Genomic DNA, 14,321 nt, shown 5'->3' on the forward strand with positions numbered 1-14,321 from the left:
AAAGAGAGAGGTGAGAGTCAGGAAGTGAGTTTCAGCAGAGCTCAGGTCTGGATATTAGCACAGCTCTGACTAGAACCTGACTCGGTGGCCCAGTTGCTAGGGCCCTTCCTAAACAGCGCATACCAGAGGGCCCAGCTGCTGTCTGCTAAGCATGCTTTTTGGTTTGTTAAGACAAACCTCAATCTGGCTATTCTGTGGCCAGTTCTCCTCCTGAACACTGCTCTGTGTTCCAGGAAACAACACTTCTTGTTAATTTGCAAGACACTTACTTCACTGATTCAATCACTAGGTCTGGAGTCAAAATAGTACAACTATGTAGTCCTACAAATAAAAAAAAAAAAATGCTTATTCTACCCAAAGTTAACTTAAACTGTTGATGTTTAAATGTTCTAATATACAGTTTGGTATCTTGTATACATTTTGGAGTTCAGGGTTTTTTAAATTTATTTTGCATAAATAATTGCAAAGTCACACCAAACTATTTTATTTTGTCAATTTGAAAGCATCAAATAATTCACAAGTTTTGTAGACTCAGGAAGAAGCCAGAACCAACCTTTCTTTGTTGGTGACGTACAGAAATATATTACTGCATACATGGGTCTTTCATTCCATTTTAGTAAGATTGGTCAAGTACTTTGGATGCATCAAAGAAATTGGCATATTTTCTACCTGTGTTCTGCCCTTTTCTGCAGGTTTAGAAGGAAAAATTACCCAACTCACAGCAAGTTACTGCCTTTGGAAGCCAATACAAAGCCATCGGCACTGCAGGCTGTTAGCAGGTGTTCCTAAGAAGTCTGATCTGGGTTCACACTTCGTGAGTGTACATGCAGGTGGGGTCTCCGTAACACACCTTGACACCAAGCCCCAGTGCATAACTGGTGGCCACAATGAGCTCCAACAGATATGACTGCTTCTTAGCAAAAATAAAAGAGTACCAGGAGGAAAATCTTCTTCAGAAACCTCTCTGAGTCTATTTGGGGCAGAGGATGAGAAGAGATATGCCTGGAGAAAGTAAAGAACTGAAAGTATGCCAATAATTCATGGTTGGTGACATGGATAGCAGAGCAGGAGCTAGGAATCCAGACTCCCAACTCAGCCAGAGCTGGCCTTGAATACAGCTTTGTAAGGCTGTCAGAATTCTTAATGTCTCTGAGTTCATCCATCTACAAGGTAAGGGGGGAATTGGATAACATTCAAAGCAATGATGCTAGAAGGTTACTATTGTTACAACTATTGCTGTTATTTATACATTTGTACCTATAATTTCAGACTAACTTCCTTTATTAGTTAAAACTGGAATGCTAAAATTAGGTTCAATAAATATGCTCTTGAACTTAACTGCATACAATTCTCACATTAATACTAGCAAAAGTCATCCATTAGTCACTCCATTTAAATTATATATAATATAATGTATGTATGTTATATGTAATGTATAACATATGATATATATTTACACATATATACATATACAACCATGTGCTGTGTAATGATTTTTCAGTGGTGAACCACATTTATAACTATGATTCCATAGATTATAATGATACTGAAAAAGGACTATTGCCTATGACGTCACAGTCCAATGCACTACTCATACATTCATAGTGAGTTTGGTATGAACACACCTACTGTGTTGACATCCATGCAACTAAACACAACTACACACTGCTGGATAATTTCAATAAATGACTATGTTACTAGTTTACGTATTTACTATACTATGGTTTTTATTATTATTTGAGAGTAGTCTTTCTATACATAAAAAAAAAATATTTACTGTACAACAGTATGCCACGTTAGGCCACCAATAGCCTCACACATCTCATGTTTACTGCATCTCCTGATTGCATGACAGACCTGTAGCACCTGGGTTTCTGTAAGAACACTCTAATGTCTGCACAATAATGTTTACCCTGCCTGAGGCTGCTTTCTTTATGCAATATTAGATAATAGTAATACCTGTTGTTTGGAGGAATTAAATACATATGTTAAGTGACTACTGCAGAGATGGCATGTACTAAACACTTCTGAAATATTTTCTCTATAAGGAGCTCCCAGCTTTGCTTTTATCACTGTTTCGGGAAAGTGTGAAATGTCTGATAATGTATCTTCCGCCTACTATTGAAAAGTGTCTTCAATGGCAGAAAGTCTATTATGATTAGAAATAGGTAACTTTTATGGAAAAGTTTTAGAAATTATGTGAAAATCTATCATTTTTCTCTAACAGTAACCATATATATATATATATATATATATATATATATAGTTATATATAGTTATATATAGTTATATATAGTTATATATAAAATATATAAATATATTTTTAAATGAGCCTGGAAATCATTTCCATTAGTCCAGTTCCACTGCAGGTGTTGGCCAAGCATCAGCCCTCGCAGTAACAGTGGTGGTAATCACTCTGGTGCCAAAAGGTAATAATTTTTTCATATATTGCTTAGCTAAATATAAAGTAGGGTCTTTACAAAAAGCATTTTAAACCTCATCACTGCTCTTTATCCAATATGCCTCGGTGTTATATCGAGTTAGGGCCTACTTCCAAGGACTAATTTCCTACATGCAATGATACTTTCACAACTCCAATTTAGGAAAGACCATGGAGAGTTACTCTTCCTATAAAATGAAGGCCACAAATAGAATAGATTATTTTTGTTTCATAGCTGAAAATCCTTGGGTCTGTTTTTAAGACAAACATGGCTAGCCCTATAAGTAAGAATTTAAATATTCCCCATGTCTTCAACAAGCAATATAAAACTCTGCCTAAGAACAAACACAAGTGCATTCTGCTGTCATATGTAACTAATTAGAGCAAATTTAAAAATATGCTTACATTTTTTTTAAAGAAAGAAAGAACACTTTAAATTGTAAAGAGAAGTTCATTTTACAAAGCGTTTTTACTTCTATTGAGTTTTGCAAGATCCTGGTGGGGTAGATGGAGAAGGAATTCTTCTACCCATTACTAAGGGAGAAAAACTGTGTCTTAGAGAGCTCCTAGGGCCACACACCTGAAGTACACTAGAATTTAAATAGTTTCCTCCAAAGACTATGTATGAAATTATCATATGGCCCAGCTGTTCTTTGGTATTCATCCTAAAGAATTAAAGTCATCATATTGCATTGATACATGCATACCCATGTTTATAGCAACACAATTTACAAGAGCCAAACTATGGCCCAGCCTAGATATCCGTCAACAGATTAATGGATAAAGAAAAGGTGTTATATATACACAACGGAGTTTTATTCAGCCATAAAGAAAAATGAAATCATGTCATTTCCAGGAAAATGGATGGAACATCAGACCATTATGTTAAGCAACATAAGTCAAACTCAAGAGGTCAAGGGCCATATGTTTTCTCTCATGTGTAGAAGCTAGAGAATAAAAAAAGAAAAGAAAGGTGCAGATCTCATGAAAATCAGGAAGATCAGTATAGCAGTGATACTGGTCAAATCATATTGTTATATTGTGTGCATGTATGAATATGTAATGACAAATTCCATCACTATATTTGACTATAACGTACCTATAAAAATGTGAGGAAATTTTTTAATATACATTTTTTAGTTATACATGGGACAATATCTTTATTGTGTTTATTTATTTTTATGTGGTGCTGAGGATCGAACCCAGGGTCTCACACGTGCGAGGTGAGCGCTCTACCGCTGAGCCACAACCCCAGCCCCCATGAGGAAAATTTTTAAAAATAGTTTCTGTCAGTTTTTTCCCCACTATATATCCTACATATGATTTTTTTTTCCACTGGCCACACTAAGTAGACTTGGTGTGAAAAATCTGAGTTTTGGAGCTATCCATGTCCTTTATTACTAGCAGTATGAACGAGGGCAAGTAACTGATAATACAGACCAATAGTAAGAGTGTCAAACATGGAGCCAACACTACCAGGATATAAATTCCAGTCCCCAGTCACTAGGCTGTGGGATTGTGGATGGTTTCCCTTGCTTCCTGTGTTCTGTTCTATAGTGAGGAAAACTACAACTTCATGGGGCTAAAGGAAGGGCTTAACACAATGCTGAGTATTGAAGTGCTCTGTGTCAAGGGCATGTGTTAGTCAGCTCTTCGTTGCTATGACCAAAATACCTGACAAGAACAACTTCAAGGACAAGATTTATTTGGGCTTATGGTTTCACAGATTCAGTCCATGGTTAACTGGCTCCAGAAGAACACATCGTGGTGGAAGTGAGTGGTGACTCGTGGCAGCCAGTAAGCAAGCAGAGGTAGAGAGAAAGGAAGGGGCCATGGACAGATATAGTTCTTAAGACCCCCAGGAACCCACCTACTCCAGTCACACCCCCACTGGTCTATGTTACCACTCAGTGGTTCATTCGAATTATTAATCCATCTAATGATTCATCCACTGATAAGAGTATAGCATTCGTACTCCAATCTTTTCACCTATGGACAGCATTGTGTTGCCTGAGCTTTTGGGGAAACATTCCAGATCTAAATCGTAACAGCATAGTATAATGCTTGGTACACTGAGAGGGCTTAAGAAATTTTTGTTATTATTAATAAAAATCGTACTAAAATGCCTACTTCCCAAGGTTGATTATTAATATCTGTGATATTAACAACATAGCACATTAAATGAGTGTATCGGTAAATTGCTGTGCCAAGCTTAAGAATCTTTGTATCATGTCACTGCTATCAGCAGAAGGCTAGCTTATTTCATCTGATTTTTGTTCAGCCTTCAATGGAGAGCCCTACCTTGATCTAGGTATTTGCATTTCTAATGTTACTAAGTGTTTTGTTTTATTTCTTAAATGGACAGAATATATACAAAAGCTTTGATCCCCCTGTACACTTATTCAATCTACTTTTTCTCCTCTGTTTGGGCAAATCCACCCTCTGAGAAGCCAGTAGGAGGACAATTTGGATACACCTACTCGAACCAGAAGGGCAGTGGAAAGATTAAGAGTTGCCCTGTCAATTCAGGAGAAATTAAGGCAAATTACAAAGAAGTCTATAGAGACACTCACCTCTACTTAGTAATTCCTCTAGCCCAACCTTGAAGCATCCATGGTCCCCAAGGTATTTCAGATTCCCTATTTGGAAGACCCTCCACTAATCCAAACACGATGGAAGGAAATCTATAGCATTACATCTGCTACCTGGCATTCCTCTTGTGCTCTGGTTACCCAACTTCATTTTTCACAGGAGCAGGGTTAACAAATTTTTTGAAATCTACTCAGTCAAGCTCAATTCTACTAAGGCCAATTCTGCTGTTAAGAAAAGCTTAACTCCTTTACTTGTTACTCAAATTTAATATTAACATTAAGGTTAACTTTAATCATAATACTAAGAGTTATATTTTTCTATACAGTTCACAAAGTTCTTTTACTCATTTCCCTGTAATCCTGTACAGAGACATAGAAGAAGCACCAATATTTGCAGTTTAAAAATGAGAAAACTGAGGCTAAGGAGGTTACAGAGGCCAAGGAGGCAGCCAAAGGGGAGTTAAGAGATTTGGACTGTACTGGGCACCAGATGGGTTGTCCAATAGACAACATTTATTTAAAAGAAAACACAATAAAAGTAAGCCAGTGGAAACTTGGAGTACCACACACAGGGGCAGCTGGGTATAGCAATAATGATTATTAGAAGACAAAACTTCAAGAATGATGAAAAGAAAATTGAAAATAGAAAGTTTCAAATGACTGCAAACAACTGCTATGGAGAGCCTGGGGTTGAAGGTGCTGCCCCTGTGAACACCAGGATGTGGCCAACTATCCCTAGACCCAAGTTCTCCATTGAGCCATCACAGTGAACCTGGGTCAGCCCACCCAGAATCCTTCACTGCAGCCTTAGAGACAGTTCCTGCAGACATGGTAATGATCATCCACTGGCAGTTCTCTCACACAGGAAGCCTTGAAATTTTTTTCCAATACACAATTTAAAAATTCAATAACATGTACTAGCATTCTCTATCTCTCTCCCTTGCGAAGGAGAGAAAAGATCAAAACAAGATTAGCAACAAGTTAGTGTGATGCTGTTTTGAGTGAACCATCACTTGCTTTTGTGAAAAGTGAAAGCTTTTGATAATTTACCATGTAATCTACTTTCCTATATTGAGTTTTAAAAATAGTGGGCCGCAAGGCATAATAAATAGTATATACCACCTTCTCATGTCTAAGATGAAAGGAAGGAAAGAAGGGAGAGAATTCAGTCAATTATTCAACTATCTTTCCTCATTCATGGTGGCACATCCTCAACCAATTAATATGCAATTACATTCACATCAACAGAGATGCCCAAGGGAAAATGCATCTGATGAATTTATCAAATTAACCCTTCTGTCTCCAAGCTGTCAAAAAAAGAAGCATATGGAATAAAATGAGAAGAAAACTTGAAAAGGTTTTATAGTTGCACTTCCTGAGCTCCAAATAATATCTAGAGGATGGGAGAAAGAATAGAAACTCAAAGAAAGATAAGAAGCCAAAGGTTGCTGCGGGTATTCTGAAAGCAGGTTGGAGTAAGATCTGCCATATTCCACAAAATGTGGCAGAAATTAGATTGCAATTTTGTCAGGAAATTCCTTTAACTCCTTAACAGGGTTCTGCAATTTTACCTAATTGTACCTAGAATAAAGGATTGTCAGAACATTTTGTGCTGACGTATATATCAATTTTATTCACTGCAGGCTCTGGGTAATTTTGGATCTCAAATGTACCTTGCAAGGAGTTCATAAAACACAGGAAAAAAAATTCTTCATAGATTCTTAGAATATCTCTTGCCTAGACTAACCCCTTTGTTATTTATCAAACATATTGAAGTGCTTATCAGGTATGGTTCCAGATACCTTGTAAATATTAATTGTAAATATCAATTCACTTAATCCTTACAACTACCCTCTGAGGCAGGGGCAGAGAGGCACAGGGAGGTTACTTTGCCTAAGTTTATAGAAGTGGCCATTGGTTTCAGCATCTTTGTGTCTGACCTGTAAACTATGCTGTCTCTATTTGAGTTTCTCTCTTTCTGAAGATCCTGCTTCTGGCTGCCATTCTTTAGTCAAACTCTTTGAAAGGAAGCCAGCTTCTCTGCCAGCTCTTCATTCCACAAACTTCTGTCAATCTGCGTCCCCACCCTGTCGTCTTGCTTCTCTCCTAACATTGGTCTTTTGAAGGACCTCTTTTGATAGAAAACAGCCTTATCTCTGGTGCATCTGTTTCTTACTTTCATCTCCTTTTATACCTTTTTCCTCCTGGATTCCTGTTAGCTGGCTCTCCATATTCCTATTGTATTTATTCCTCTGTTTCTTCCTGGATGACCCTTCTCAAAACCCAGCCTTGCTTCATTACCCTCCCCTACCCCCACTTCTTCCTTCCCTCCTCCTCTCATTTTTTACTCTAGTTTCTGGGACCTAGTTGACCTCAAAATCTAACTTGTCAGTACCCTGAAAGTAGGTCCGTCTGTTTGGGGATAAACTTGAATTAATCAATCTCATGAGACTAATATATAATAAGAGAAGGAGAAAGTATTCATTTATAATAAAAAAGTAGATTGTCAAAGAGACTCTATCCATAGTATAACACACAGAGCTAAATTATAATCACTATGTCCGTTTGTTAATTTAGAATAAAGCATTGTTATTAACAAAAAAGAATGGACATGGAATTCTCTAGTGAGTGCATTTTCTCCCCATAGACACTCCAGGTAGGAAGCTAAATTATAATCACAAGATTGTGAGGTCAGCATGGAATAAAAAAAGGGAGGGGAATAATTACATGACTCAAATGTTTAACAGCATCCTGCTGAGATTTTCAGGTGTTTCTAGCTCTACAACTGGGCAATTCTGCCAAAAGCACCCAGGAAATTGAATAATTGGGGTCAGTCACTATCTCCCCTAAATGAATGAATGAATGAATGAATGCTGAACATATGCCTTGAGATCATTTATATTTTACCATTATGTTATAGTTCATTATATTATAGTTGTTTGCTGAATTTTTTTTTCGGTCTCAGGAATGAACCCAGTAGCATTTAATCACTGAGCCACGTCTCCAGCCCTTTTTTATTTTGAGACAGGGTCTCACTAAGTTGCTTAGAGCCTGGCTAAGTTGCTGAGGCTGGCTTTGAACTTGTGATCATCCTGCCTCAGCCTCTTGAGCTGCTGGGATTACAGGCATGTGCCACTGTGCCCTGCTTGCTTGCTGAAATCTTGACCCCTTTGCAAGATTGGAACTTCAGGATGGCAAGGGCCATATGTGTGCACATCTGTATCTTTAGCATCAAGCATAGTGCCTGGCACTTATACACTGAAGGCAGTGAATGTTATTAAATTAGTCATCTAGACATTTATAAATATGAATGAAGCACATTCCAAAGATAACTTTCATGTGAGTTATTTGGAAAGCGTCATTGTGTTTTGTTCCACCTTTCAGAGTTAATTAGCTAAAAGAGAATGCTTTGATTTCAAATATTTACATTTGGCTATTTTGAAAAATTGTGAAATGGCAGACTGCACAGTTTCAATTTTGCCTGTCTTATTTTCTACGAATTCCAACTACTTATTTCTCCTACCCATGGACTATACCCCAATTCAATCCCATCCCTGTATCTTTGATGTTTCTCATTCTCGGTCAGTGGAGAATGCAGTAGCAAAGAGAGAGGAGAAACAGATCTGCATGCCTGTGTGGGCTAACCCGGGGCACTCATCGGGTTAAAAGCACTGCAGTAATATTAAGCACATGTTTCAAGTCAGCAGGGTGCCAGCCTGAGATGTCCTCAAAGCCTAATTTGATAGATATTATGCCATACACTGCTGCAAGTAGTAATGAAGAAAGTAAAAATTTTATGGATGAGCAAAATAGGAGCTCTTATGGATGGAGTGTTTTTAAATCAGGTGTATAATTTACCCAGTGTCAGACCACATGTAGAGTGCATTACTCAATTGAACTTACAAGCAGATAGGAAAGCAGTTTCTTTTAATAAGCACTTCTTCAACTTATTGGCTCTACAATTACTTGCACCAAATTACCAGCAGCTGCTGCCTGTTTGGTATTTTATCCTAGACAAGGAGTTACATTAGTTTCTAATCAACAAGCCATTCAAGGACTCTTTATAATTTTTAGCTTAATTCCACTTTTATTTGGAATTTATTAATTGAAATATCCAATATTTTCATGACAGTATTTTGCTTAGCTTCCTTTAACAGGAAACCTATTCAACTGTTGAGGTGAATGGGAAAAGGGAGGGGAATAATCCCAAACTTATATCTGATATTTATAACATTATACAAACTCTGTTAGATCCGTGTTCCCTTATAGGTTGAATTTTACATTTCAATAGCTTTGATAAAAATACTGATACAGGACTTAAACTTCTGAATGTTTAGAGTCAATAAATTGTTTTATGTCTCTAAATAACATGGCTTTGTACATATGAGTTAACTGCAAGTTGAACATTAATCCATTCAGCAGCACATTTAACACAGGGTTTCTCAAGCTCAGCACTACTGACACTGTAGATTGACTATCATGGGATGTCCTGGGCACTGTAGGATGTTTAGAAAAATTCCTGGCCTCTACCCACCACATGCCAGTAGCACCTTCCCCGAATATGATTACCAAAGATGTCAGCAAACACTGCCTAATCCACAGACATCATTTAATGTAAGAGTTTGGAGGAGATTCAGGAGAAGGGGACTTCAGAAATGGTTGTAAGGGGAAAGTACACTTGCAATTAACTTGTTAAAGACTTTTTTCAAGGTATACTTACAAAAATCGTGTTTGTATGTACATTAGTGTTTGTACATTACATTATACAGGATTACCCACTGTATAAGTAATAGTAAAATGAAAATGTGAAGGAATTTAGTTCTTCAAAATGCAACTATTTAAACACAACCATATTTTTAAGCTATCTTCAGGGCCCAAAGCAAAAGCAAATGACTTTTTAAAAAATATGGAACAAGAGCTACTTATACTTAAATAAAATAAATATTTCAGTAACTACTCTAATTGTAGAAGACCTGTGGACTAATTTTCAAAAGGTATGGTTATATTTTTATGTCAGTGGTGCCAATAACATCTAGGAATATTTCATTTCTTTGAAATTACTTTACATGCTGTTGCCTGCTTCAAATTACAAAACAGAAAGGTTTGAACAGATAAATGCTGATGACTTCAAGTCACAAAAATGCTAAATCAAGCTCAAGCTTTTCCTCATGTGGTTTTCAAATCAACACTTGGCTTCTAAAAGTGAAGAATTAATTGTTTCAAAATACACCCCACTATTATGTATAACTGTAATGCACTAATAAAAACATTTTTTAAGAAAAGAAGAAACACTGGGGGCCTCTCCAATGCTGCTAATATATTCCATTTCTTGATTGGCGATGTTCATACTGATGTGTTCACTTTGAGCTTTAAAGTTAATCGATGCATACTTTTGTCTATGTATGTTATACTTGAATAAAAAAGTTGACTTATAAGAACATCAAGAAATAAAGCTGGTGTAAAGAACCATTTGAATATCATATATACCCTGAGGTGCCAAAGTGAAAACAAAATAAATTGTCATCCCATAGTCTCCACAAAGAACTTTTTCTCTACTAACTTCTACATAGTCATATGTTGAAAGACCCAAATAAATATAGTGGGAAGTGTTTCCTTCGTAGTACTTTAAACTCTATGGTGCTGAACTTTAAAGGTCAGTTAGATCTACCAAGACTTCTTCCTGACTCCTCCCTAATTAGGTGTCCACCACAAGAATCTTCTCAAATTTTAATATATACATATGTCGCCTGAGCATCTTGTTAAAATGTGGATTCTGCTTGGATAGGTCCAGGGTGAGAGCTTGAAATTCTACTTTTCTGACAAGCTCTTGGAATATGCCATTGCTGCTGGCATTGAAGAGCAAGGATTAGTCCCCATCATCCCTGCCAATTCCTGAGGAGCCAATGAGACAAAATTCTAATTCCAAAAAATACCAAGACAACTGCATACCCATTGAAATTTTAATTTTTAGATTCCTTATAGAACCATACCCAACCCATAGGAAACTTTGATGACCAGCTTAAGGAAAATTTTACACAATTTTAAGCAAAAGTGCTGAAAAACAATTGTCTATTGAGGTCAATCCAAGCCGGATTCTTTCATACTAATAGCTTGTGTAATTAAAAAATAAATACTTGGAAAAAAATACTTGGATCTTCATACAAACCACAGTTTTTATAATCATTCAAGAACATGTTCCCTTCTTATCACTGAGACTGTGTGGCCACAATTAAATACAGAAAACTAGAGGATCATAATACCTCTAGCACAGACTCTGTAGCCTAAAAGGGAACCAAACCTATCATTGGATTTTTCAGACAGCTCGGGTATATTTTGACCACACATTCAGAAATATGTCATAAGCCTATAATTTTATAAGGAAATAAGGGGGAGGTCATTATTAAGTTAATAGAATCACTCTTTTTCTCCGAGATAAGAAACATATCTTCCAATCACATGAAAGATGCAAAGAACTTTCAGTTCCCAGCAGGCTCAGATACACGACCTCGAAGCCAGACCCATAAAAACATTTTAATTCTTAATTACAGCTTTCAGGTAATCCAGATTCCCTATTTTACATTTGTGGCTTTAATTTGGCTTATTTTATGGCTTAGTTCTCTACCCAGCAAAGGGAAGTAGACTCAATAGTTTCAAACAATGAGTTAAAACCAAGAGCTAATATGTGATTACAATATCATTTGATGATTTTGTGACCACCTCAAATATTCAAAATAGTGAACAGTAGGAGATGCTTGATTTTTAAGACATCAGAACAGAAGCCTCAATCAATTGGAACATACACTACTCAAAAGCCATCAGCATGGTCCTGTTGGTGCTTGTTAGCTACATAACAGCCCACTCTTGAGCAACATGAAGACAGAAATCCTCACAGGACACAGTGGTGCCACAAAAAGTTGTATCATAGGCAAACTTAGAAGAGAAAAAAAAATCTTTATTCCAAATAGGAATAAATGTGTAATTTTTCTAGAGTGACGTTCTTTGTGAATCAATACTAATGTCAATCATATTCAACATATTCATAAATGTTCACAAAGCCCAAATTTATTCAATATTAAAGCTTCAAATTTGTAGCTAAGGACAAAAAAAGATAATATATAGGTATGAAATCTTAACCAGTTTGCACACGTAGTTGAGAAGTAATAGCTAGACTTCAACTTAGTAACTATAAGACATATTTTATGATAAATAGCTTAGGTATAAAATGAATAGCTCTGAGATATCATCTGCAGTCAGGGAAACTGCATACCTAGAAATAATTGTTAGCTCCTAAGGATACTCACTGGATTGTCATTTGGGTCAAAAAGTAAACATTCGTGCACCATGAAGAATATTAGAAAACTAAATGAAATTAGTATGTTTTAAATATCCAGTGCATACACTTTTTGAATGACATGAGAGATTATGGTCATCACATCTCAAAAATTATAAACATGAAACCAAAGAAGGCACAAGCAACAGAGGAAATAGCAATAATCATGTTGGGGGAGAACTCATGGGGGCTTAGGATGCTACTATTTGAGACATATTGAAATGGCAACTTCAGCACAGAAAGGCAAGTGTTGAATAGGGAACTTGATTAAAATGTAAAATTATAAATGATATAGATGATATGGTTAAGGCTTGTTCTGCAATAGAAGGTGGAGAAGCATCCTTCAAAACTTCAGTAAAATAAGTTTAGGACCCTAAAAGGAAGGAGAGGTTAGCAACTTTGAACTCAACTTCACCAGCATGTCCCCTCCACCCACCATTTCCTCCCAGCCGCCACCCCCTACAAGGATTAACACAGAAGGAAATAAAGACTTCAAGTTGGGATTCATTCATCCATTCAGCGCCAAGCACTGGGCTAAGAGCTGAAGCAATAAAAAAAAAAAAAAAGGTAAAAGATACATGGATCCCGCTTTGTTAAGTTGAAAGTCAACAGGTGACTGAATGAAGTGGTCGAACAATCACACACATAATGTAAAGTTACAACTGAGATCAAAACTATAAAAAAAGGGCACTTGGTACTACGATAGTGTCTAGCAGTGGGCCTTAACCTAAGTTGGGAGAAGGTCATTGTTTGGAAGTGTGCTGATATCTTAAAGATGGGTAGGATTTGAACTAACCGGTTAAAAAGGAAGAAATGACTACTAAATACAGAGAACTCTAAAACATCTATTTAAATAATATTCAGCTCACTTCCACAAAAGTAACCTGAAGGATGAACTACTAGAATGTCCAATGACAGCAAACACTGGATGAACAACCCAGAAGTTCAGCCCCAAAGAAAAATTCCTATAGTCATCAATAATATGGAATTAATTGGTATTTCCCCAAGGGAGCCTTTAAGTGAAAATTCCATTTTGAATAATAAGCATTGCCTCCCAGAATATTGTTGTTTCATTAGAAAAGTGGGAAATGTACACAAAGTTCAGGTGGTTATTAAATTGACCCATATTATTAAGCAGGAAACCAGTTGACTTGTCTCCAAAATTCACTAGTTCCTTTGCTCTCCAAGGGGAATTAACAGAATCTGATATGGTCACCCTAATACTTCATACTTTGATTTATATCATAAGTAGTTAAGAAATGCATGACATGGTACCAGATTGCAAATTTGTGGTGGAAGCATGTTTTTTCATTTGTACATCCCTAGCAGAAAAGCACAGGGCTGTCTGTGCTCATAGCAGGCAATCAATAAATGTTTGTTGACTTGAAAGACAATAGTTAAGGCTTTAATTTATCTAACACAAGTCATTGACTAACAATCATTATCTACTTCATTTGTGTTGGTGAACACTGACATTTAAGGATGCTCTGTTGATACATACACCAGGGTCCTCCCAAACAGGAACACAGCCCTGCTCTCAAGCTTGACAGGGCTGTCTTTACCATCTGATGCTCTCAATCCTGGAAAATCCTCCTTCTTGCCAAATATAGTCATTATATCCAAGTGCACATTTTGGGGCACTAAAATGTTGACTTTGAACTTCAACAAAAGCCATTTTAGTTCATTTCTATTTTATCTTTTAAAATACCACTTTGCTGTGAGCAAACTTCTACTCAAATTGATGACTACTGTTGTGATCTCCAATCTGATACATCCGCATCACATACTATTTCATGGGGTGGGAAATGGTTGTGAGATTTTTTTTTCTGAAAGCTAGGATTTTCAAAATTTATACCAGGTATGTATATGATATAAATTTGTATGTTTTGTGATATTGAATACATGTACACAGTAGAAATTCTTTAAATAGCCTCATTTAGTTTATCAGATTAACCAATGC

The sequence above is a fragment of the Marmota marmota genome, unplaced genomic scaffold (assembly GCF_001458135.2).
Source record: "Marmota marmota marmota unplaced genomic scaffold, marMar, whole genome shotgun sequence".
Taxonomy (NCBI): Eukaryota; Metazoa; Chordata; class Mammalia; order Rodentia; family Sciuridae; genus Marmota; species Marmota marmota.